This window comes from Mastigoproctus giganteus, chromosome 1 (genome assembly GCF_048544385.1).
Source record: "Mastigoproctus giganteus isolate SK-2022 chromosome 1, ASM4854438v1, whole genome shotgun sequence".
NCBI classification, from domain to species: Eukaryota; Metazoa; Arthropoda; class Arachnida; order Uropygi; family Thelyphonidae; genus Mastigoproctus; species Mastigoproctus giganteus.
The window spans coordinates 105825834-105847900 of record NC_143575.1 but is presented as its reverse complement, the minus strand read 5'-3'; the positions used below and the strand labels follow the sequence as shown (position 1 = coordinate 105847900).

General features: G+C 40.3%; 1 protein-coding gene across 4 annotated transcripts in view; it reads left to right on the top strand.

The window, feature by feature from the left end:
* ebi (transducin beta like ebi) overlaps positions 1 to 22067 on the top strand; it is a 307663-nt gene that overhangs the window by 153644 nt on the left and 131952 nt on the right. The window lies entirely within an intron of this gene.

Below are 22067 nucleotides of genomic sequence, written 5' to 3'. Positions count from 1 at the left end.
GGGGGAAAGAACTGAACCTTGGAGGACACCAGCATTAGTGGAGAAGTTAGAAGACAGAGCCATCTACCATCACCCTCAGTGAGCGATCAGAGAGAAAACTGGATAATCAATTACTAAAAACAGTTGGCAAACCATAAGATGGAAGCTTGTTAAGAAGACCTTTATGCCAAACACGATCAAAAGCCTTTGAGATGTCAAGAGCAACTACTTGTGTTTCACCGAACCTTTCCATCGAATTAGTCCATAAATGGGTAACATAAGCCAGAATATCACCAGTGGATCGACACTGACAGAATCCATACTGGCGATCATTGATCAGACGGAAGGTTTCTAGGTAGTTTAAGAGTTGGCGGTTAATTGATCTCTCCATTACTTTAGAAAGAGTAGAAGTAATTGCAATGGGATGATAATTAGATGGGAGGGATTTGTCACCCTTTTTAGGAACTGGCTGGATATGAGCAAATTTCCAAGCAGAAGGAAAAACACCTTTGGAAACAGAAAGTGAAAAAAGGCGGCAAAGAATAGGAGTAAGTTCAGGAGCACAGGTTTTGAGAACAAGTGGAGAAATACCATCAGGACCTAGAGCTTTCTTAGCATCAAGATTCATCAAAATCCTTCTGATATCATTTTAACGAAAGACCACAGGAGGCATTGAATGGAGCGTGTTAGGAATGGTGGGAGGTGTTTTACCAAGATCATTAATACATGAGCCGGAAGAAAAATGGGATGCTAGCAGGTCAGCTTTATCCTTGGTTGAAGTGACAAGAGAACCATCTGGTTTGGACAGAGGTGGGAGCAGAGATGGGCAAAAGTTGCGGCCAATAGCTTTGGCAAGAGACCAGGATGCTCGGCTACCATTAGGGCAAGAAGCAAGTTTTCTACTCTTAGCCTGTTCAAACTCTAGTTTGGACTGGTTAATAACTGCTTTACAATTGTTGCGAGCTTTGGTGTAGGCAGAAAATGAAACTGAAGAATTAGAAACAAGCCAATTATGATATGCAACATTCTTCTCTTGAACAGCCTTAGCACATTTATTGGAAAACCAAGGTTTAGATAAAGGACAAGATTTTAAAGTGGAGTGTGGGATAAAGGATTCCATTGTTGCAAGAATAATTTCACTGACACGATCTGAGCAAAAGTTGACATCACAAGTTTTGAAACAGTAATCCGACCAAGGAAAAGGAGTCTCGCAGGTCATCCCATTTTGCATTCTTGTAATGCCAAACAACACGAGGTTGGGAATAGCCATGAGATGAAGGCTCCATTGGAGAAGAGACAATCACCAAGTTGTGGTCTGAAGTGAAGGACCTCTAACTTCGACCGTGTACTTCGAAGGGTTGTTTGTGAGAAAAAGATCAAGCGTATTGGCTGTATGATTAGGATTGTCTGGTATTCTTGTAGCTAAATGAACAATCTGTGCTAGGTCATTAGTAATTGCAAAAGCCTCAGCATCTCGTCCTGGTGGGTCAGTGTGACTAGAAAACAGAAGCCAGCTGGAGTTGTGAACATTAAAATCACCAAGGAAAATTACTTCACTGTTAGGAAAGTTGGACTGGAGAAAGTCAAGTTGCAAAGAGAGGAATTCAAAGAGCTCCATGTGATTAGTGGAGTTGGGAGAACGGTAGAGACAACAGATGAATTTGACACAATGAGGTAGAGAGATTTTAAGCCAGAGAAGATCAAAGAGAGGAGATTCCAAATTGCCAAGTCTCTGACAGGGAATATTAGAATGGATATATGCTCAAGTACCACCTTTGAGGCGAAAGGAATCATACACCGAATAATTTGGGCATCTAAGATGAGCAGTAGTTGAATCAACCGATAACTGAGATTCTGTCAGAAAAAGTACATGGGGTTTGGAAGACTGCAAGTGGAAATGGACATCGTTGAGATTAGAATTGAGACCACGTATATTTGTGAAATGAATTAGGAAGTGCTTGGGAGGTTTAGATCTTTTCGCAGATAAGCTTGCTCTATTAGTTTGACAATTCATGGTGTATTCAATAGTAAGAAAAAGTGAGTGGGACATGCTGTATGAAGTAATGAAATTTTTGGATATGGTGTACACATGGTAAGAATATACCCAGATCCTTGACATAACGTGGCCTCGACAATGCTCCCCGCATACACACTATTTGGACTCCCTCCAGTCACTATCTGGCAGAGTAGAGGTAGCAAGATATACTAGCTGATCCGGAAGCCTCCTAGAGAGTTACCAATAGGTTCGGTCCAATGTACTAACTAGCTGCCGGCCTGTGAACACCGTTTTAGAGCTGTACCCTCGAAATGTAAGGAATATGGAGATGTAAGGAATAAGCATGGAGATGTTTCGCCTCCACAATTACAAGAACTACAAAAGTGCAAAGGATATGGGCCAAAATACAATGTATGTACATCCATGCATCAACCTTCCCATACTAACTGTAAATGGTTTTGATGTCACAACACCAATGGAGATTGCAAATGCATTGGGTAAATCATTCATGAAAATCTCAGCCACAACATCTTACATACCTTATTTTCAGGGACGCAAGGCACGGGCTGAGAAATATTTCAACTTCAAATCAGCCATCTAGTGCCGCATAAAATCTCCCCTTCACAATGACAGAATTGCACCCTGCTTTAGGTACAACCAAACTTATTGCAGCAGGACCAGATGGAATACACCACATCATGATAGCACAACTTACTGAACCAGCCCCTAAAACATTTTTACTTTTTTTTTAACAGAATTTTGAAACAATACCTTCCTGGACAAATGGTGTCACGCTTATGTTTTGGCATTTCCAAAACCAGAAAAAGATCCTACAAATCCACAACACTACTAATCTATTGCACTCACCAGCTGTCCTGGAAAACATTATCAGTGCCCGCCTATCCTGGTTTCTAGTCCAAAATAACCTCCTTAACCCAGTACAGTGCAGTTTCTGTGAAGGAAGATCCACTCTTGACTTACCGATCAGGGAGAAATAAACATCCGTGATGCTTTTTGTACGAAAAGAACACCACGTCATGGTTTTTTTGACATAGAAAAAGCGTTTGACACAGCTTGGAGGTATGGAATAATCCAAAACCTATATGATCTAGGACTACGCGGACACCTGTCAGAGTTTATCAGAAACTTCCTCCATCACCCTTTTCAAGTTAGAGTCAACAACCAGTTATCTTCCAATTTTATCCAGGAAAAAGAGGGCCCACAAGGTTCAGTACTAAATGCCACCCTATTTAACATAATAATGAACTCCATAACACAGGCTCTACCACGAACAGTATCCACTGCCCTGTATGCTGATGATTTCAGTATCTTCTGCCATTCACCTAATATGCAAGTGGTAGAAAGTCAGTTGCAAGATGCCATTTAGAAAGAAAGTGTAAGATGGTCCCAAAAGAATGGTTTCTGCCTCTTGCCACAAAAGACTGTCAGGATACACTTCTGTAGGAAGCATAACCCACATCCAGACCCAGAACTTCACCTAGAAAATCAAATCATCCCAGTGGTTCATAGTGTCTGCTTTCTTGGTGTGGTTCTAGACCAAAAACTTACCTTCCTTGAACATATAAAAGAGCTCCAGATTACTTGCCTTAAGAAGCTAAACATCTAGATTGTAGGTATGGCTTAGCTTAATTTTTAATTCCTTTTAAAAAAAAAAAAAAAAATTTAAAGCCCATAACTTAGTTTTTAAATTTATAATCCTCTTAAGTTATTAGAATCTCATAACCACTATGTATGTGGAAAAAATTTCCACCAACTAAGCGGATTACTATGAGGTGAGTGCTGAAAAATTAAGCTAAGCTATACCTACAATCTAGTCATTACATCACAGCACATAAGGACTCCTTAAAATATCAACAGAAGCTAAACATCTTAAGAGTACTATCTAGCACAATATGGGGAGCTGACCGTTACATGCTATTGCATTTGTACTGTGCATTAATACAGTCACAACTAGACTACGGCTCTGTGGTCTGCAACTCTGCTAGACCAAGTGCCTTACGTTGGCTTGATCCCTTACACCACAGTTCCCTTCAGCTTGCACTAGGGGCATTCTGTACATCACCAGTTCAGAGCTTATAACTGAAGCAACTGAAACCTCTTTAGATCTACACAGACAAATGCTTCTGTTAAACTACACAGCAAAGGGCAACTAGACAACCCCACTCAGAATGGACTTTTCTCGTCCAAATGGGAGTACCTTTACAGAGCCTACCTGCTTTCCCTGCTCAGTGACTGGCAAATTGACCTTAGCATGATACAGAATAATACTCGTACAGCTTCACCTTGGATGTATCACATACCGTTGTGCGATCTTTCACTCACATCATTGGGGAAACACCTTACCCCATACTGCAAATTCGTGCTGCATTGAGAACCCAGCACGCAGAGTACACACCAGTTTACACAGACGGATCTAAAACTGTTGCCTGTGGTGCAGCAGCAGTTTTCCCAACCTTACCATAGCCAAGAAACTCCCCATTGAATGCAGCAGTTACACTGCAGAACTCTGTGCTATCTTCATAGTGTTAAATTTCACCTTATCAACAAATATATTGAACAGTGTTATCTATACAGGCTCCATTAGTGCTATACAGCAGAATAAAAATCATGATAACCCCTTACTCATACCCGATTTGGAATACCATGACTAAGCTAAATAGGAAGAAACAACAAGTCATCTTTTGTTGTATCCCTGATCACGTTGGAATTTCTGGAAATGAACATTCTGATCTAGCTGAGAAAACTGCTACAGATCCTATAGATGAACCGTTTAGTATACCAATCAGACTACAAGTCAGTTATAAAGAGGCTGTGTCTTGAAAAATGGCAACACATCTGGCAAAGTCAAGTTGGGAACAAACTACTCCAACCTTGGAAATTAGTTGGCAACAAACTACAGTAAACCCCCGCTATTCGCGGGGGTTACGTTCCTGAGAAATGCCGCGAATACCGAAAACGCGAATACTGAGTTATGGCTCCCATAGTAATAAAGGGTTCCGTTCCAAAGTATGAAATATATAAGAAAAACTAGTCTAAAATTTTGTCTATGTATTATATGTACCTTCATAATATGACTATATACATAGACAGTACATAGTGAAATGCAAGCATATGGCATCGAAATGAAAATAAGAAACAATTTAATATTAAATGTAATATTTATTAGAAATTTCAAACAAATCTTTCAAACCAGCGTCTTTGCTAGCTAAAAAACCTATCCCGCCAGTGCTATAACCAGTTTCGCTAAAGCGTTGATAAGGAGTTTTGCGTTTTCACGAATGATGAGCGAATTTAACGGAATTTTATTTTGAGTTCGGTCTTCTATCCACAGATTTAAAGCTTTTTCCATTTTTTCTAATTTAACATCACGAGTTACAGAGCAAATTTTTGAAGCAATTAGCGCGTTTTCACGGACACTACGGCGGATTTTTTCTTCCGATTTCTTGATTGATCGTACCGTTGACTCATTGATTTTATAATGTTTTGCCACTGAGGAGACACTTTCACCATTAGAAATTTTATCTAATAACTCAATTTTATTCGCTAATGTCATCACCTTATTTGATATTTTCACATTTCTCTTGTTATTCGTAGCCATATTTTTGTACGGGTTAGAAAGAACTTGTCCACAATAAAGTCACTTTCTTCCGTTAACACACTCGAAAAAGTCTGTTTTACACTGCAAAACGGTAGATTTATCATTTTTGTAAGCATATCAATTTATAAATTGATAAATTTATTCAATTTATAAGCATATAAATTAAAAGCAAACGACGAAACCTTCCATAACAAGCGCATAACACATATTGAACAAGGATTAGCGAGAAACATTCACGCTCGCGATTTTGTCACCCCTCTCCCCTCACCCACTGAGCGCTGTTTTGACCGGGAAAGATAATTTTAGCCACGCCCATGTTTTTTTTTATGGCGGAAAATATTCACGGGGCTTTAAAATTCACATTTTTTAGGTTTCATTTTATAGTAAATCGGCGATTGCGAATACGCGAAACCGCGAATACAGATACCGCGAATAGCGGGGGTTTACTGTACTCCATATAAAGAAACATCTCCAACCTTGGAAATCCAGTATACGTGAAAACAGGCATGAAGAAGTTATGTTAACCTGACTACGAATAGGCCATACACATCTAACACATCTTTATCTTCTTGCAGGCAGTAATTCCCCCACTGTGTACAAATTGCAACATGCAACTCACTGTGCAACAAATACTCATTGATTGCCCCAAATACAATAGTGACCGACAAGCTATATTTACCTCTTTTTCTGGGACGAACATTCTTTTCAGTATTGCTGACCTCCTGGTAGATACCCCATATGTGGCCAAAATTTTTCAGTCTTTAAATGGATACAACTGTACAATGTAGTGTCAACTTCAACAACATTTATATACATAAACTGTGTATTTAACATCACCATAGTTAGGTGCATTATGGCCTTGCTGCCCTTGTGCCGTAAAGCCCATAAACAAACAAACTGGAGAGTTTGAGCCGAAGCCTTTACTGGTGTATCATTCTAACATCCCTAGGGTATTTAAACAACAAAATGTCAACAAAGGCATGCTGGGAGTGTTTTGGCGCAGCAATAAGAAGGCCTGGATTACAAGATGTCTTCAATAAATGGGTGCGTGAAGTTTTCTGTCCTTCAGTGAAGAGTTTTCTTGAGAAACGTAAGCTTCCTGCAAAGGCACCACTCCTGCTGGCTAATGTTGCCAGGCCATGATCCCGACCTTCTTCAATCTCTTGAGGCACAATTTGACTTTGTGCAAGTCAAATTTTTGCTATCCAACACCACTCTTCTTCTTCAACCAATGAACCAGAAGTCATTGCAAACTTCAAGAAAATCCATACCAAGAAAATGTTTGCAAGTTGCTTTACAGTGACCTCTGTTGAAATTGCTGTCACCCTCAAAGATTTTGGAGGTTGAAGTTCAACATCCTGGACTGTATGAGGCTAATTGTAAGTTCTTGGAATGATGCTTCCACCAGATGCTTAAATTCAGCCTGGAAAATCATCTGGCCTTTAATAATCCATAACTTTGACTGATTCAAAGATGATGCTGCTTTGACAAATGATATTGTCACTCTTGGTAAATCAATAGGTCTGGAGGTTGACAGAGGATGTGGAGGATCTTATTGATGCTCATCGGAGTAAGCTAACAACAGAGGAGTTACAAGAGTTGGAGAAAATTATAAAGAGTGGCACTGGAGAAGAAGAGGAGACCCAAAACGTGTAAGCTGAAGACTGTCATTTCTTGTTGGGAGCATTTAAGAGAAATGGTAAAAAAAAAATGCCCCAACATTGAAAACACTGAACTCATGATGTGCAAAATGGAAGACGAAGTCATTTCTTACTTTAGAAATCTACAAAAAAGTCAAAAAACATCCACCTTTGACAGTTTCTTTGCCAGTAGCAGCAAAAGACAGAAGACTGAAAAGACAGCTGACATCTGATCTAATTCCGCCACCACCACTACATCATTATTGATTTCATCAGCCCTTTAATTAGCATTTTATTAAAGTAAATTAGCATTTACCTTAGACTTAAATGCACTTTAAGTCTAAGGTAAATGCTAATTTGTTGTTTGTTTTTTATTTTAAGATGTTTTATAACTATTTATTAAATAAACTTTATAAAACACTCATTTTTAATGTACAAATCAAGTATATACCTATACTTGATTTGTTTAAGTATATATCTATACTCAAGTATAGGTATATACTTGACAAATCATATAAGTATATACTCAAGTATAATCAAGTATATACATATACTTGAAAGAAATACCTATTTTATGTGTTGTTGGGTTGCCTGCCAAGAGTTTAGGATGAATTACAGGAAATCAATGTATTATTGGTTTCAACTTACAGTACTTTCAACATACAATTGGTTTTGTGGAGCGAATTACCATCGGATGTTGGGGCCCCACTGTAATAATATTACCATTTAAATGAATTGTTCGAATTGCTTTCCGTACGGTACTCCTCAGTAAGTTACATCTCTTTTCTGTAAACTAATTTATGGCCCAATCTATATACATTAGACTTTCAGAGTAACTGCACCTTCCGGGATTCGATGTGCTTTTATTTCAGTTTTTCCTTATCTAGAAAGTTTTTTATTTATAATATATTTAATGCATTAATACACTCCTGCTTATGCCCCGTTCTATTTTCTTTATTATATCAAGTTTAGTCTTTGTGGTATCGTCACCATCCTTCCCACACTGGGTGGAAAAGGCCCAGGTTTCGAATCCCTTCGATGACGCGAGGAACTTTTATGGGCTTTTTTTCACTCCATGGTGGAGTTAGTCAGTCTCAAGCGTAGATGGCAAGGTTTTCCTCCCGGAAACTGGGGTTTCTCGTCCAGCAAAAGAGTCAGATTGACCAAAGAACACACAATTTACAGACACAATACACATGGGTATATGATATAAAATAACTTTTCTGGTGACCCTAGCATAATAGTTTGGACTATATCAAGTTTGTCACTAAGCTCTAATGTTGTTCTTCTGTTCTTCTCTGTATGGTTTATTAACCTTAGGAGCCATAGTGAAAAGTTTTTAATTTAAAATGTAAAACAGTGGTATAGTCCATGATATCAGTACAAAATTCACTTTCAAAATGGCAAACGTGAACAAATACCGTAATCACATGACTTGCCTTTTTTTTTTTTTTTTTCCCCTGCAGTGCAAGACATTTGTGCTGCATGTAAACATCTGATCTCAATGTGCTGTTAGCTAAAATGTTCCATTATTTGGGATGCCGTTATTTCAACAGTCTGTTGTATATGTGTGAATATATATGTATTGATAATGATAGTTTTACTCTTAGATCATAAAAATAATTTTTGAATTCATTGTCAGAATTAGAAAATTTAATAAGAATATTGAGACAGCTCTGTCCTTGTGTAATTTTATTTTTTCTTCTTTACTCTGTTCTAATTCTTCTTTGCTTCCCAATTGCAGATTTTTTTTTTCTCTCAAACTGCTATCGCTCTTTCCTCTTCTAGCTATGTTCTTATATTCTGCAATATTTCTGAGGATTTCTGAATTTTTTAGGATACTGGTTGGGTGCAATGATATCAGTATTAGCTTTATGGTGCAAGGAAGCCTAGTCTTTTGCCACACCCACTAAAAATGATAATAAATAAATAAATTACCTATGTGATTCCCTCCTCACATAAATACCTATACAGCTGACCTTTGAATTTACCCAAGCTGTCAGCCTTGGTCACCTATGGAGTCAGCTTATTCCATAATTAATAATCATTGACTAAAAGAAAACTTTGTACAATCGCAACCTAAAGCCCTTTCCCTGTAATTTAAATTTATGGTCCCTAGTTCTGGAATCATATGTAACAGGGAATGATTCACCCTCATTCATTTTACTTCCTCCTCTCAGAGCCTTATACATTTTCATTTAGGTTCCTTTCCTTCTAAGGTATCTAGTTACCAAACTCTGTATCTGTAACTAACATATTTGAAGACTTTGTTCGTAATGGATTCCCTTTTGCCAATCTCACCATGAAGTTGATTGTCTTTGGATCTCTTCAAGAAGCTTGATGTGTTTTTTTATATGCAGTCTCCATGCTTGGACACAGTATCAAGTACAGTCTTACAATTACTACATAGATAATCCCAGTGCAGCCTTGTACAGTGTGATTATGACCTTCCTATCAATACACACAATGCCCAATAAATCATGAATAGGACACCATGGGTCTGCCTTTCTGCCTGAAAACACTGTATGGAGAACTTTATGACCACTTGTATTTTATCCCCCAAATTCTTTATTTACAGTTTTTTCAATTCAGTTACACCAAGTACATAAGCTGTTTTGGGATTGCTATTTTTCTCAATCTTGACATCATCTGCAAATGTCGACATCATATCTTGTGTCCTTTCAATGTCATTTCAGAAAATTAAGAAACAATAATGGTCCCAGTACAGATCCTACAAGGATCTGTACTGGGACCATTCATGCTCATCAACCGGTGAAATACCACCACTTTGCTTATTGGAGGCTTGAAATGGTGAAACCCATGTTTAGTCTCTAGAGCAAAGTTTCCGGCATCCCCCTCCCCCATACTTCTCCTTCAACCCATGCACGATACTAAGTACTATAGGTTTTGATACCTTTCGTGTTTGGGGTTTTCATAAAAAAAAAAAAAAAAAAAATTACAATGATATCAGTATTAGCTTTATGGTGCAAGGAAGCCTAGTCTTTTGCCACACCCACTAAAAATGATAATAAATAAATAAATTACCTATGTGATTCCCTCCTCACATAAATACCTATACAGCTGAATGCCCAATCTGACATTCTTACATTAGCCCAATCTGAAGAGCAACTATTACTCATAGTTGCTCTTCAGATTGTCTTTGCTCTGCAGTAGCCCTTTGATCCACATAGGAACCTTCTGAGTAATTCCATTTTCCAATTTATACAGTAATCTCTCATGCATAATTGAGTCAGTGCTTTGCTAAAATCCAAATTCAAATAAACAATGTTGAAATTATTCCCACATCCAGCTCACGAATGTCTCTGTCAAAATAGCTCAGTTTGGTTAAACATGATTTTCCCTTTACAAATCTGTTCTGTATTTGCTTCAGAATTTAATTTCTGCCTAAGTGAACTTGTGTTGCATGCTTGATGTTGCCTCCATAATTTTTCCTATCACAAAAGTCAGACTGACCAGGTCAATACATGCCCACTTTGATCTTAGAACCAGTTTTATGCAGTGGCGATACATTGGCCCTGCTTGCCCATTCCATCATCATGTAGAAGCTCTCGTCATAATTTTCACAACCTTATAGTGTGTAGATTACTCCTACTCTCATCGTACGGGAGAAATGCCAGGTGCCGTCTGACACGAACATACCTATACATTTCTTTTTCGATCTGAACAAGGAGACAAATCCGCAGGAGCTGATGGAGGAGATCTACCAAAAGAATCTCAGAGAAACCCTACCAAATCAAGAACTGCGAAACTTCATTAAGCCTAGATATGTAACAAAGTGTAGGAAAGCTGAGGACTCAATCGAGAATCTTCTTTGAGTGGACCTGCCATTGATTCAGGGAATACGTGGTCGTGCCTAAGTGTTTTAGGTTTGGACACACCACCCATACCTGCGCACAACAGGCAGCAACCTGCGGCCACTGCTCTGATATAGGGCACGAGTACAAAGACTGTCCAAATAAAAATAAAGAACCCGTCTGTGCAAACTGTAAGTCAACAAGAATGGAAAGCAATCACTCAATCAGAGACTCAAAATGCCCCTTATACCTAAGGGCAAAAGGAATATACCAAGAAAGAACAGATTATGGCGACACAAACTAAAAAGTACAACACCACTGAGATTAAAATCTTTCAACATAATGCAGAGCGGTGGCCGACCAACTCCGGGTAAAGGCCGATAAAGAGGGAGCCGACATCCTCCTCCTACAAGAACCATATACACATGTGAAAATGGTCAGGGGATACCTGCTGGCCTACAAGCTCATACAAGCGGATGAAGATACCCCTCGGGCAGCAATACTGCTCCGAAATCCTTATCTAACGGCTACTAAAGTGACTCAATTCTGTACTCCCTGGACGGCTAGTTCAAACTATTCAAATTGGATATATTTTATGTTCCGCAAGCTCTCCAGGTGATGGTGAGTCCACAGACTTTTTTTATGCTGAACTTCTAAGGTGTACAATCGATATGGAAGTTTTCAAATCCCAGTATCACAACATTCAGTCTAGCAGTTTGCTATTGCAATGCCATATAGGTTCGGCAATTGGTTTAAATTGAAATTTTTGTGATTGAACTATATCGCTTGTAATTATTCCCACTAGTCTAAACCTTGCCTAGAACTATTCCCACTAGTCTTAGCCTTAGTCCATTATTCCGATTCAAAAAAAAAAATATATATATATATGGGTGCCTCCGTAGCCAGGTGGGCAGGAGCGACAGTGCATAGCACACGCTTCTTGATTAGACTGGGGTTCGAGCCTGTGACCACCAAATACGGAGGATGCAGAAAGGTCAGGGAATGACCACCCCATATCCCCGGAGCAATATGGCCTTAGTTGCTAATGCTCCTAAAAACCAAACGGCAACAACAACAGAAATATATATTTTTATGATGATTAAATTTTCCATTTTTGATTTATGGCCGATTGACAATTTGCGTAGTGTATGTCACATGGAGGCACCCATTGCTTACTCTTCGGGTGTTGAGAACAAAGGCCTTGTTGTTAGGCCACGTGACCACAAGGCCCTGTTTTTATTTGCTTTGGCCGCAATACTGAAGAGAGCCTGCTTATTCCTGGTGCAACTTGAGTACTCATATAATGATTATAATATTTCACATTAAAATATTCTATTGACTTCTGTAATGCCAGAGCCCCCTTGTGTTTTTCCCAGGGCTGAGATAGTGCCCCAGCAACTTGCGACGGAGAGTTTTGCATTTCCTTCTTCTTTTCTGACCACAGACCTAGCATGGCTAAGGACCAACTTTTTTCCTGGCAGTCTATGTTGTTGTTACTGTTGCCATCATTCTCAGCACCCCCAAAACCCCTGGAGAAATTATTTCTGCATCTCTGGTACAACTCTTTCACCTGGGTGTTTCCCCCTACGTGACTGGGGGAATAGCCCAAAACCTTGCAGAGGGATTGCTTTGGAACTACTGGACCCATGGACTTGTGGTGTATGTCAAACAGCAACATTTCCAACCTCTATAAGAACAGCATAAATGAAACCCGATAATCTGAACTCTTCTCATTAATCCAAAAATCATGGATCACCAGAAGAACGATAAGAAGAGACAGAAATCTTACTGAGACCAGTGCCACACGGACTGCTGACCAGACTGACGATATTAATGACTAAACTAACTCCCATGACAAAGAAAAAAAATAAAAAACTGGTGGTCCCAAAAAGTGATAGAAAAACCAGGAATAACTCCTCAGAGCATAGGAACAGGAAGAAATAATGAACACTTGGGCTGACGTTGCAGTTCCCAAACAGCAGGACTCTTCCCTCCAACTGGACCCCACCCTGCCAGATGGCCCAGTTCTCATGCAAATGCTAACATTAAGAATGCAACTGGAAGCGTTAATGGCAAAGTCCAACAGTAGGATCATGACAGGACCAAGACGCAAGATAATCGATATATGGAATAAAATGAAAATTGTCAATTCGCAACATGGACAAGAGAAAGCCACAGATAAATTAGAGGCCTACTTGGATGAGCTGGGCAAACAAATGCAACAGTGTGCCCCCTCACATGCAGATGCGCTAAGGAATCCACAAAACAAGGATGCTTTGTGGATGTTTAATGCAAAGGTGTCCCAGCAGAGGAAGCAACCCTTACAACTTGGTGGTTCTCAGACCAGCGGTAGACACTGATGGCACCCAGACAAATGAGAAACTAAAGACAACCATCACAACTCAAAACTGAAGGATGACATGAAAATGACAAGAATAAAGAGCATAAGAAAAACAAGAAATGTAGGAGTCCTAATAGAGACCGAAACCAGGCAAGACATAGATAACATTATGACAAACACCAAAATTGCTATGATGGGACTCATGGCTGAGCCTTCTAAAAGGCTGGGCCCCTCGATCCTAGTCTTTGACATGGATAAAGACCTCACGGCTAAACAATGGAAGACGAGATCATCACAAAGAATCTGCAAATCCCTAACTTGGGAGAGGAACAGGAGAGACTTGTGGAATCAAAATATTACACAAAGTCAAGGACATGCTCGAATCACAACTGTATTGTGGAACTAGTCCCAGTCGCCTGGCAAGCATCGAAGAGCCAGACAAGACTGTACATTGACTGGAGCAGTCATAGATTTCTGGAGCATGTGGCCATATCTAAGTGCTATAAATGCTGCGGGTTTGGTCACACCTCCCACCCAGACTACACCAATCTGTGAACACTGCTCTGCCAAAGGACCTGAGTATAAAAACTACAACAACAAAGAGCAACAACCCATTTGTGTGAACTGAAAGTCCCTGAAGCTGTTGCACTTGCATTATATCAGAGATCCAAAATGCCCCACCTTAGTAAAAACAAAAAGCTTTTATCAGTCTAGAACAGACTATGACTATGCAAGCTAAAAGGTATAACGCAACAAAGTAGGTTATTAATATTCCAACAGAATGCACAGCGGGCCAGGGTAGTGCTCGAGCAACTTAGAAGAAAGGCTGACAAAGAAAATGCCGATATCGTAATCATACAACCACACAAGACAGGTGAAGGGATATCCAGGATATACAAAATAGTGCAAACTGAGGAGGAGAACCCATGGACTGCAATACTAGTACGAAACCCTAACCTGACTGTCACAAAAATAACCCAACTATGCATGGCCTAGGCTGCTTATGCACACATCATTTCACCACTAGACCTCTTTTATGTTGTTTCCTTGTACAGCAGGCCAGGAGAGGAGATCACCCCTGCTGATTACACTCCCACAACCAGAAGATCATCATTGGGGCAGACATCAACTGTCGATCCCTGGCGCAGCACAGTCAAATACCAGATAGGAGAGGCAAACATAATGGGTGGCGACTCCAGGACTTCCTGGTAAATTCTCCTATGGTAGTATTAAATCAACCATGTTGCTTACTGACCTTCTGTAAAGCTCTGTGGGAAGTCACAATAGATGTCTCCTTTGCAACCACCAACGTGGCCGGACATGTTGTGGACTGGGCAGTTCAAGACTCCTGGACAACGTCAGACCAAATCAACCGGGCAGTTAGCAGAACTCCAGTAGTCAAACACATGATGAACCATTTTGCAGTTAACAAGGCTGACTGGGAACTCTTTGGGAGGCTGCTGCACTATGTGGTGGGGCATTGGATGGAGGATGACCAACGACTTTACCCAAATGAGATCCAGATGAGGGTCACAAAAATTATCACTAATGCTAGCAAAATAGCCATGTAGAGGAAGATTCCAACCTCAGGTTCAGTCCCCTGGTGGATGATCTGAGAAATTGAAACATTAAGTAAACAGGTTATAAAAGCAAGAAAAGAGTTTCAAAGGGCAAGACATATCTGGCTGGAGCTAGATACATCTTGTATCCTTCAAAGCCTCCAGAACAGCCGGACTCTTATTGGCCAATTGCCCTGCTCCCAGTGGCAAGTAAGCTCTTTGAAAGGCTGATAGGTAAAAGAATAACTCGCCACTACGAAACAACTGGACTAACCATGCCAACACAATATGGATTTAAGCAAGGAACTTCTACCATCGGTGGCCTAAGTGCCCTTTTGAGGGTGGCAGCAGGGTGTGACAAAAAATATTTCCTTGCCATCTCAGTTGATTTTGCTGGGGCGTTTGATGTAATTTAGTAGCTGATCATTCTAACTAGACTGAGGAGGGCAAACACGCCTATGAATTTGTACAAAGTTATGGAATCTTACCTAACCAACAGAGAAATCCAGGTTATAGCACCAGATCACTCTACACAGGCTGCTCCCAGGGTTCAGTTCTGGGGCCACTGCTCTGGAATATGATCCTAGACGAATTCCTGGCCCTGGACCTGGGGGAAGTAAATTCCCAGGCCTTCGCAGATGATCTAATACTGACAGTTGCAGTATTAGATCGACTGCGATTGTATGCTGAAAGCCAAGCACAAATGAAAGTCCAAGCAAACCAAGCATTTAAACTCCTTCAAGACTGGGCTACTGTCCACTTTTTAAAATATCATCTACAGAAACTAAATCTATGTTGAAAGGAAGCCTGAACTTAAGAAGACCACCACAAATTAAAATCCATAGCAGACAACCAAACTTGTCACCAAGCATATTTACCAGCAGGACTGGTAGATCACCTTCTAGACTCGAGGGAGGAGTTCCTGGCCTTCATGAAGTTTGCGCAAAGAGGTGTTTTCTAGGCAGAGGATATTTGTTGCTATTCCTCACAACTAAAGCCAGTAACTGAATGAAATAACTTAGCCTAATTGAATAGAAACATTCAAATGAAAAGATTGAGTCAACCACGCTAAGGGCCTTCTGCAACAGGACCAGACACGGAATCGATGCAGCCCACTGCTCACCTGTCTCAAGATCCCTCTTCGGCAGAAGACACCAGTGATCACCAAGTCAGACTTGACTCTACACATCTCCTGAACCTGACATCAGTGGCTGTGACATTTGAGACAAACACACCAGACATGACTATTGCTGCAGCTTGCTGCCAAGGCCATTGGCCTCCTCATACTAGTGCACTCTTGCATGGTACTTTCTTCCTACTTCCTGGGTGGGGGTGGAGGAGAAGTCTATTGTCTACCCTCCTTGCCACCCCATTTTCTTCCCTCTGGTGGAGCATGGGCATGCCTCACTGACCATCTGGAGTTGTCTTCTCTATTGAATCCACCTCTGTCTTACCCCCCTAGTCTTCAGTCTCCCCAACCTCTCTCTCTCTCTAACTTTGCAACTGTGTCTAATGAAACCAAATTATTCGAAATCCATACTCAAAACCTTAAGTCACCCATGCAACAACCCTATTACCATTTTGCCTACATCATTTCATTGTAAATTATAGTAACATATATATATATATATTTTTTTTTTTTTTTAGGTCCTAGCCACTGAAATCTCAGGAAATTAGGCGGCAGGACCTGCCAGAGTAAATATAACTATACTGGGTGTACCTGGTCTGCCTACACAGGGCCAAGTATATCCTGGGTATAACCCACATGCACAAGCACACTGTGGGTGACTACCCAGGTGTGAACCAACGTAAGCAGGGATTGAGGTATGGCTCCCACACCACATGTAGGAATGCTGCTCCTCTGTGTTACCAGGCAATACTAGGTGGTAGATGACCCTCATAAACTGGTGCAATACCAACGCTTTGCTTATTGCAGGCTCGAGTAGAGAAACCCATGTTTAGTCTCCAGAGCTAAGTTCCAGTCAACCCTTCTCCATCTCTTCCATCATGCAATATGACTGACTTTTGAGGTTATGATGGACATCGTGGAGAGATCCAATCTTCCTTACATTTCGAGGGTACAGCTCTAAAACAGTGTTCACAGGCAGGCCGCTAGTTAGTATACCGGACCAAACCTATTGGTAACTCTTTAGGAGGCTTCCGGATCAGCTAGTGTATAATCTTGCTACCTAGTGTATAATCTCCCCTTCACAATAACCTTGCTATTGTGAAGGGGAGATTTTATGCGGCACTAGATGCTGATTTGAAGTTGAAATATTTCTCAGCCCGTGCCTTGCGTACCTGAAAATAAGGTATGTAAGATGTCGTGGCTGAGATTTTCATGAATGATTTACCCAATGCATTTGCAATCTCCACTGGTGTTGTGACATCAAAACCATTTACAGTTAGTATGGGAAGGTTGATGCAGGGATGTACATACGTTGTATTTTGGCCCATATCGTTTGCATTTTTGTAGTTCTTGTAATTGTGGAGGCAAAACATCTCCATGCTTATTCCTTACATCTCCATATTCCTTACATTTCGAGGGTATAGCTCTAAAACGGTGTTCGCAGGCCGGCAGCTAGTTAGTACATTGGACCGAACCTATTGGTAACTCTCTAGGAGGCTTCCGGATCAGTTAGTCTTGCTACCTCTACTCTGCCAGATAGTGACTGGAGGTCTGAGTAGTGTATATGCGGGGGGGGGGGGCACTGTCAAGGATCTGGGTTTATTCTTACCATTTGTATGCCATATCCAAAAATTTCATTACTTCATATAGCATGTCACCCCGCCACTTTCTTTTCTTACTATTGAATACACCATGAATTGTCAAACTAATAGAGTAAGCTTATCTGCGAAAAGATATAAACCTCCCAAACACTTCCTAGTTAATTTCACAAATGTATGTAGTCTCAATTCTAATCTCAATGATGTGCATTTCCACTTGCAGTCTGCCAAACCCCATGTACTTTTTCCTGACAGAATTGCAGTAATCGGTTGATTCAACTATTGCTCATCTCATTTGCCCAAATTATTCGCTGTACGATTCCTTTCGCCTCAAAGGTGGCACTTGTGCATACGTATGTTCCGATATTCCTTGTCAGAGACTTGGTAATTTGGAATCTCCTCTTTTCGATCTTCTCTGGCTTAAAATCTCTATCTCATTCTGTCAAATTCATTTGTTGTCTCCACCATTCTCCTAACTCCACTAATCACTTGGAGCTCTTTGACTTCCTCTCTTTGCACCTTGACTTTCTCCAGTCCAACTTTCCTAACAGTGAGGTAATTTTAATGTTCACAACTCCAGCTGGTCGATGTGCTGAGGCTTTTGCAATTACTAATGACCTTGCACAGATTGTTCATTTACCTACAAGAATACTGGACAAGCCTAATCATACAGCCAACACGCTTGATCTTTTTCTCACAAACAAGCCTTCTAAGTACACGGTCGAAGAGAGAGGTCATTTAGGTACTTCAGATCACAACTTGGTGATTGTCTCTTCTCCAATGGAGCCTTTATCTCATGGCTATTCCCAACCTTGTGTTGTTTGGCATTACAAGAATGCAAAATTGGATGACCTGCGAGACTTCTTTTCCTTGGTCGGATTACTGTTTCAAAACTTCTGATGTTAACGTTTCCTCAGATCATGTCAGTGAAATTATTCTTGCAGGAATGGAATCCTTTATCCCACACTCCACTTTAAAATCTCGTCCTTTATCTAAACCTTGGTTTTCCAGTAAATGTACTAAGGTTGTTCAAGAGAAGAACGTTGCATATCATAATTGGCTTGTTTCCAATTCTTCGGTTTCATTTTCTGCCTACACCAATGGTGCCTCCGTAGCCAAGTGGGAAGGAGCAGCAGTACGTAACACACGCTTCTTGATTAGACCAGGGTTCGATCCCGTCACCACCAAATATGGAGGATGCGGAAAGGTCAGGGAATGACCACCGCATATTCCCAGAGCAATATGGCCTTAGTTGCTAATGCTCCTAAAAAACAACAACCAAAATCCAAGCCTACACCAAAGCTCGCAACAGTTGTAAAGCAGTTATTAATCAGTCCAAACTAGATTTTGAACAGGCTAAGAGTAGAAAACTTGTTTCTTACCCTAATGGTAGACAAGCATTCTGGTCTCTTGCCAAAGCTATTGGCTACAACATTTGCCCATCTCTTCTCCCACCTCTGTCAAAATCAGATGGTTCTGTTGTCACTTCAGCCAAGGATAAAGCTGACCTGCTAGCATCCCATTTTTCTTCTAACTCATGTATTAATGATCTTGGTAAAACACTTCCCACCATTCCCAACGCTCCATGCAATGCCTCCTGTGGTCTTCCATCAAAAGGATGTGGCGCATTATAGCCTTAGATGCTAATGCGCCAATAAAACCCAACAACCAACCAATCAAAAGGATGTCAGAAGGATTTTGATGAATTTCGATGCTAAGAAAGCTCCAGGTCCTGATGGTATTTCTCCACTTGTTCTCAAAACATGTGCTCCTTAACTTACTACCTGTTCTTTGCTGCCTTTTTTCACTTTCTTATCTCAAAGGTGTTTTTCCTTCTGCTTGGATATTTCTTCATATCCAGCCTTCCTAAAAATAGTGACAAATCCTGCCATTCAATTATTGTCACATTGCAATAACTACTCTTTCTAAAGTAATGGAGAAATCAATTAACCGCCAACTCTTAAACTACCTAGAAACCTTCCAACTGATCAACGATTGCCAGTACGGGTTTTGTTAGTTTCGCTCCACTGATGATATTCTGGCTTGTGTTACCAATTTATGGACAAATTCAATGGAAAAGTTCGGTGAAACACAAGCAGTTGCTTTTGACATCTCAAAGGCTTTCGACCTTGTTTGGCATAAAAGTCTTCTAAACAAGCCTTCCATCTTATGGTTTGCCAACTGTTTTTTGTAATTGGTTATCCAGTTTTCTCTCAGATTGCTCACTGAGGATGATGGTAGATGGCACTCTGTCTTCTAACTTCTTCACTAATGCTGGTGTCCTCCAAGGTTCAGTTCTTTCCTCCACTCTTTTCCTCTTGTATATTAATGACCTTCTTCCATTGACTGGAAATCCTATCCATAGTTATACCAATGATAACACATTGCATTCCATTCTCCATTTTGAGAAACCTTGCCCTGCTCAATCAGCTTCAACTTCTTGAATATCCCCTACCAATTCCTTAAATGCCAATCTCCAGGTAATTCTCCTGTGGGGCAAAGACAACTTAGTTGATTTCAATCCTTCTAAAACTCAGTCTTGTCTTATATCTCACAAAAAGGATTCTTCTGCTTCTATGCTTATCTTTGGTGACACTCCAATTTCTAGGCAAGATGATATATCTATTTTGGGGATTACCCTGACTTCTAATCTCTCTTGGCACAAGCACATTACAAATATTGCTTCCTCTGCATTTAAAAAACTAGGTTTGCTCTTTCGCTCTTGGCATTACTTTTCTTCCAAACAGCTGTTCACTCTGTACAAATCGCAAATCCGCCCTACCATGGAATATTGTTTCCACATCTGATGCGGTGCCCCAAAACCTATCTCAGGCTTCCAGATTCCATTCAGAAGAGGGCAGTTAGGTTAATTAATGACTCCTCTCTAACAGTCTCTCCATTGTCTGCCTCATAGAAGTATTGTTACTGCTGTGTGCCTTTTCTACAGATACTTCCGTCGTCACTGTTCTTCTGAATTTGCTTCTATAATTCCCGCTCACGCTTTCAAAACAGTCCGAACACGTTCCGCCACCAGTCAACATCCATTTACTCATTTACTATCCAACTTCAAACTCACAGAACCAGCTTTTCATCTTCCTCATTTATTGATTCAACTGCTGTTTTCTGTAACAACCTTCTTTGTGTGTATTTCCAAAAATTACATATACAGAAGTTCAAGTCTAATGTCAACAAATATAAATAATAATAAATAAATTTTCTGTTTATACTCCGGGACGACCAAACGGTCAGAGGAGTTAACAAGATAGACAGAATACAAGAAACAGCACCGTATTCAGCAGTCACGGGCTTGAACCCCGGTCACTCAAGGCACGTGTACTTATGCACCCGCGCGCCTGACCACTAGGCTACGGCGGCCTCTCTCATCTTCTCAACCTCCAACCCAAGCACAGTAGTAAGTACTATGAGTTCTAATATCTGTTGTGTTTGGTGTTTTCATTAAAAAAAAAAAAAATATATGGGCAACGGTGGCTCTCATTAGAGGACCAATGGCTAAAAGGCCAGATGAACAATGGTACAAAAACATTACACATCACAATATCCATACACTTTTATATCTCTGGCCTTTACAGTGTACTGTATCACTCGTCAATGTATACTATGCAGAGATGGGGGAAACCCCTGGTGCCGTTTGACTTAAAAACACTTTACACTATACATTTCTTTAATATGGCTTCCATTCGGAGTGGATACATTGTTTCCAGCTCCTGATTTTTGTGTTCAAATGGATGTTTTAAATGTATTCAAACTCAAGAAAGTGTTCTCCTTGGAAGATCTTCTGAAAAGGGAACCTGTGGGCGAGGTTGCATTCTTTTTTTTTTTGCTGGGTTTTACAGTGAAAATTTTCTTGTATTACCTATCGCTTGTCACAATGGGTCAAGTCACCATGCTGCTATTGTCTGAGAATTAGGGAAAATAGTCCTTGAACATTACTGGGTTGTTTACAGGCAATTCCTAGTGTTGACTGGGGAGGGTAACCTTTGTGTGATTATATAGGGTAACTAATTGTGCCCAACAGTTGTGACTTTTTAGTGACTTCAGCAATCTATTATGGAAATCAAGATTCCCTTTCCCCCAACTGCATTAACTTAACATGGGCCAACTATATCTTCTCACCTGTTTACCCTATCATAAAACTGAATTTGCCAGCGTGATCAGCGGTCCCAAAAACCCCAAAACAAGAAAAGAAAGTAGTACGGTACTTCTAGGGTTATTTTCTGCTTGGGTGTTTCCCCTCCTCACATGACAGTGGGGGACAACCCAAAACTTCGCCAAGTCATCGAGATATGCCTGTTAGTCGCATGGACTTGTGATGACCATCAAATTATGTCATTTTACAACCTCACTAAGAGGATATCTATCTAGATCCAATA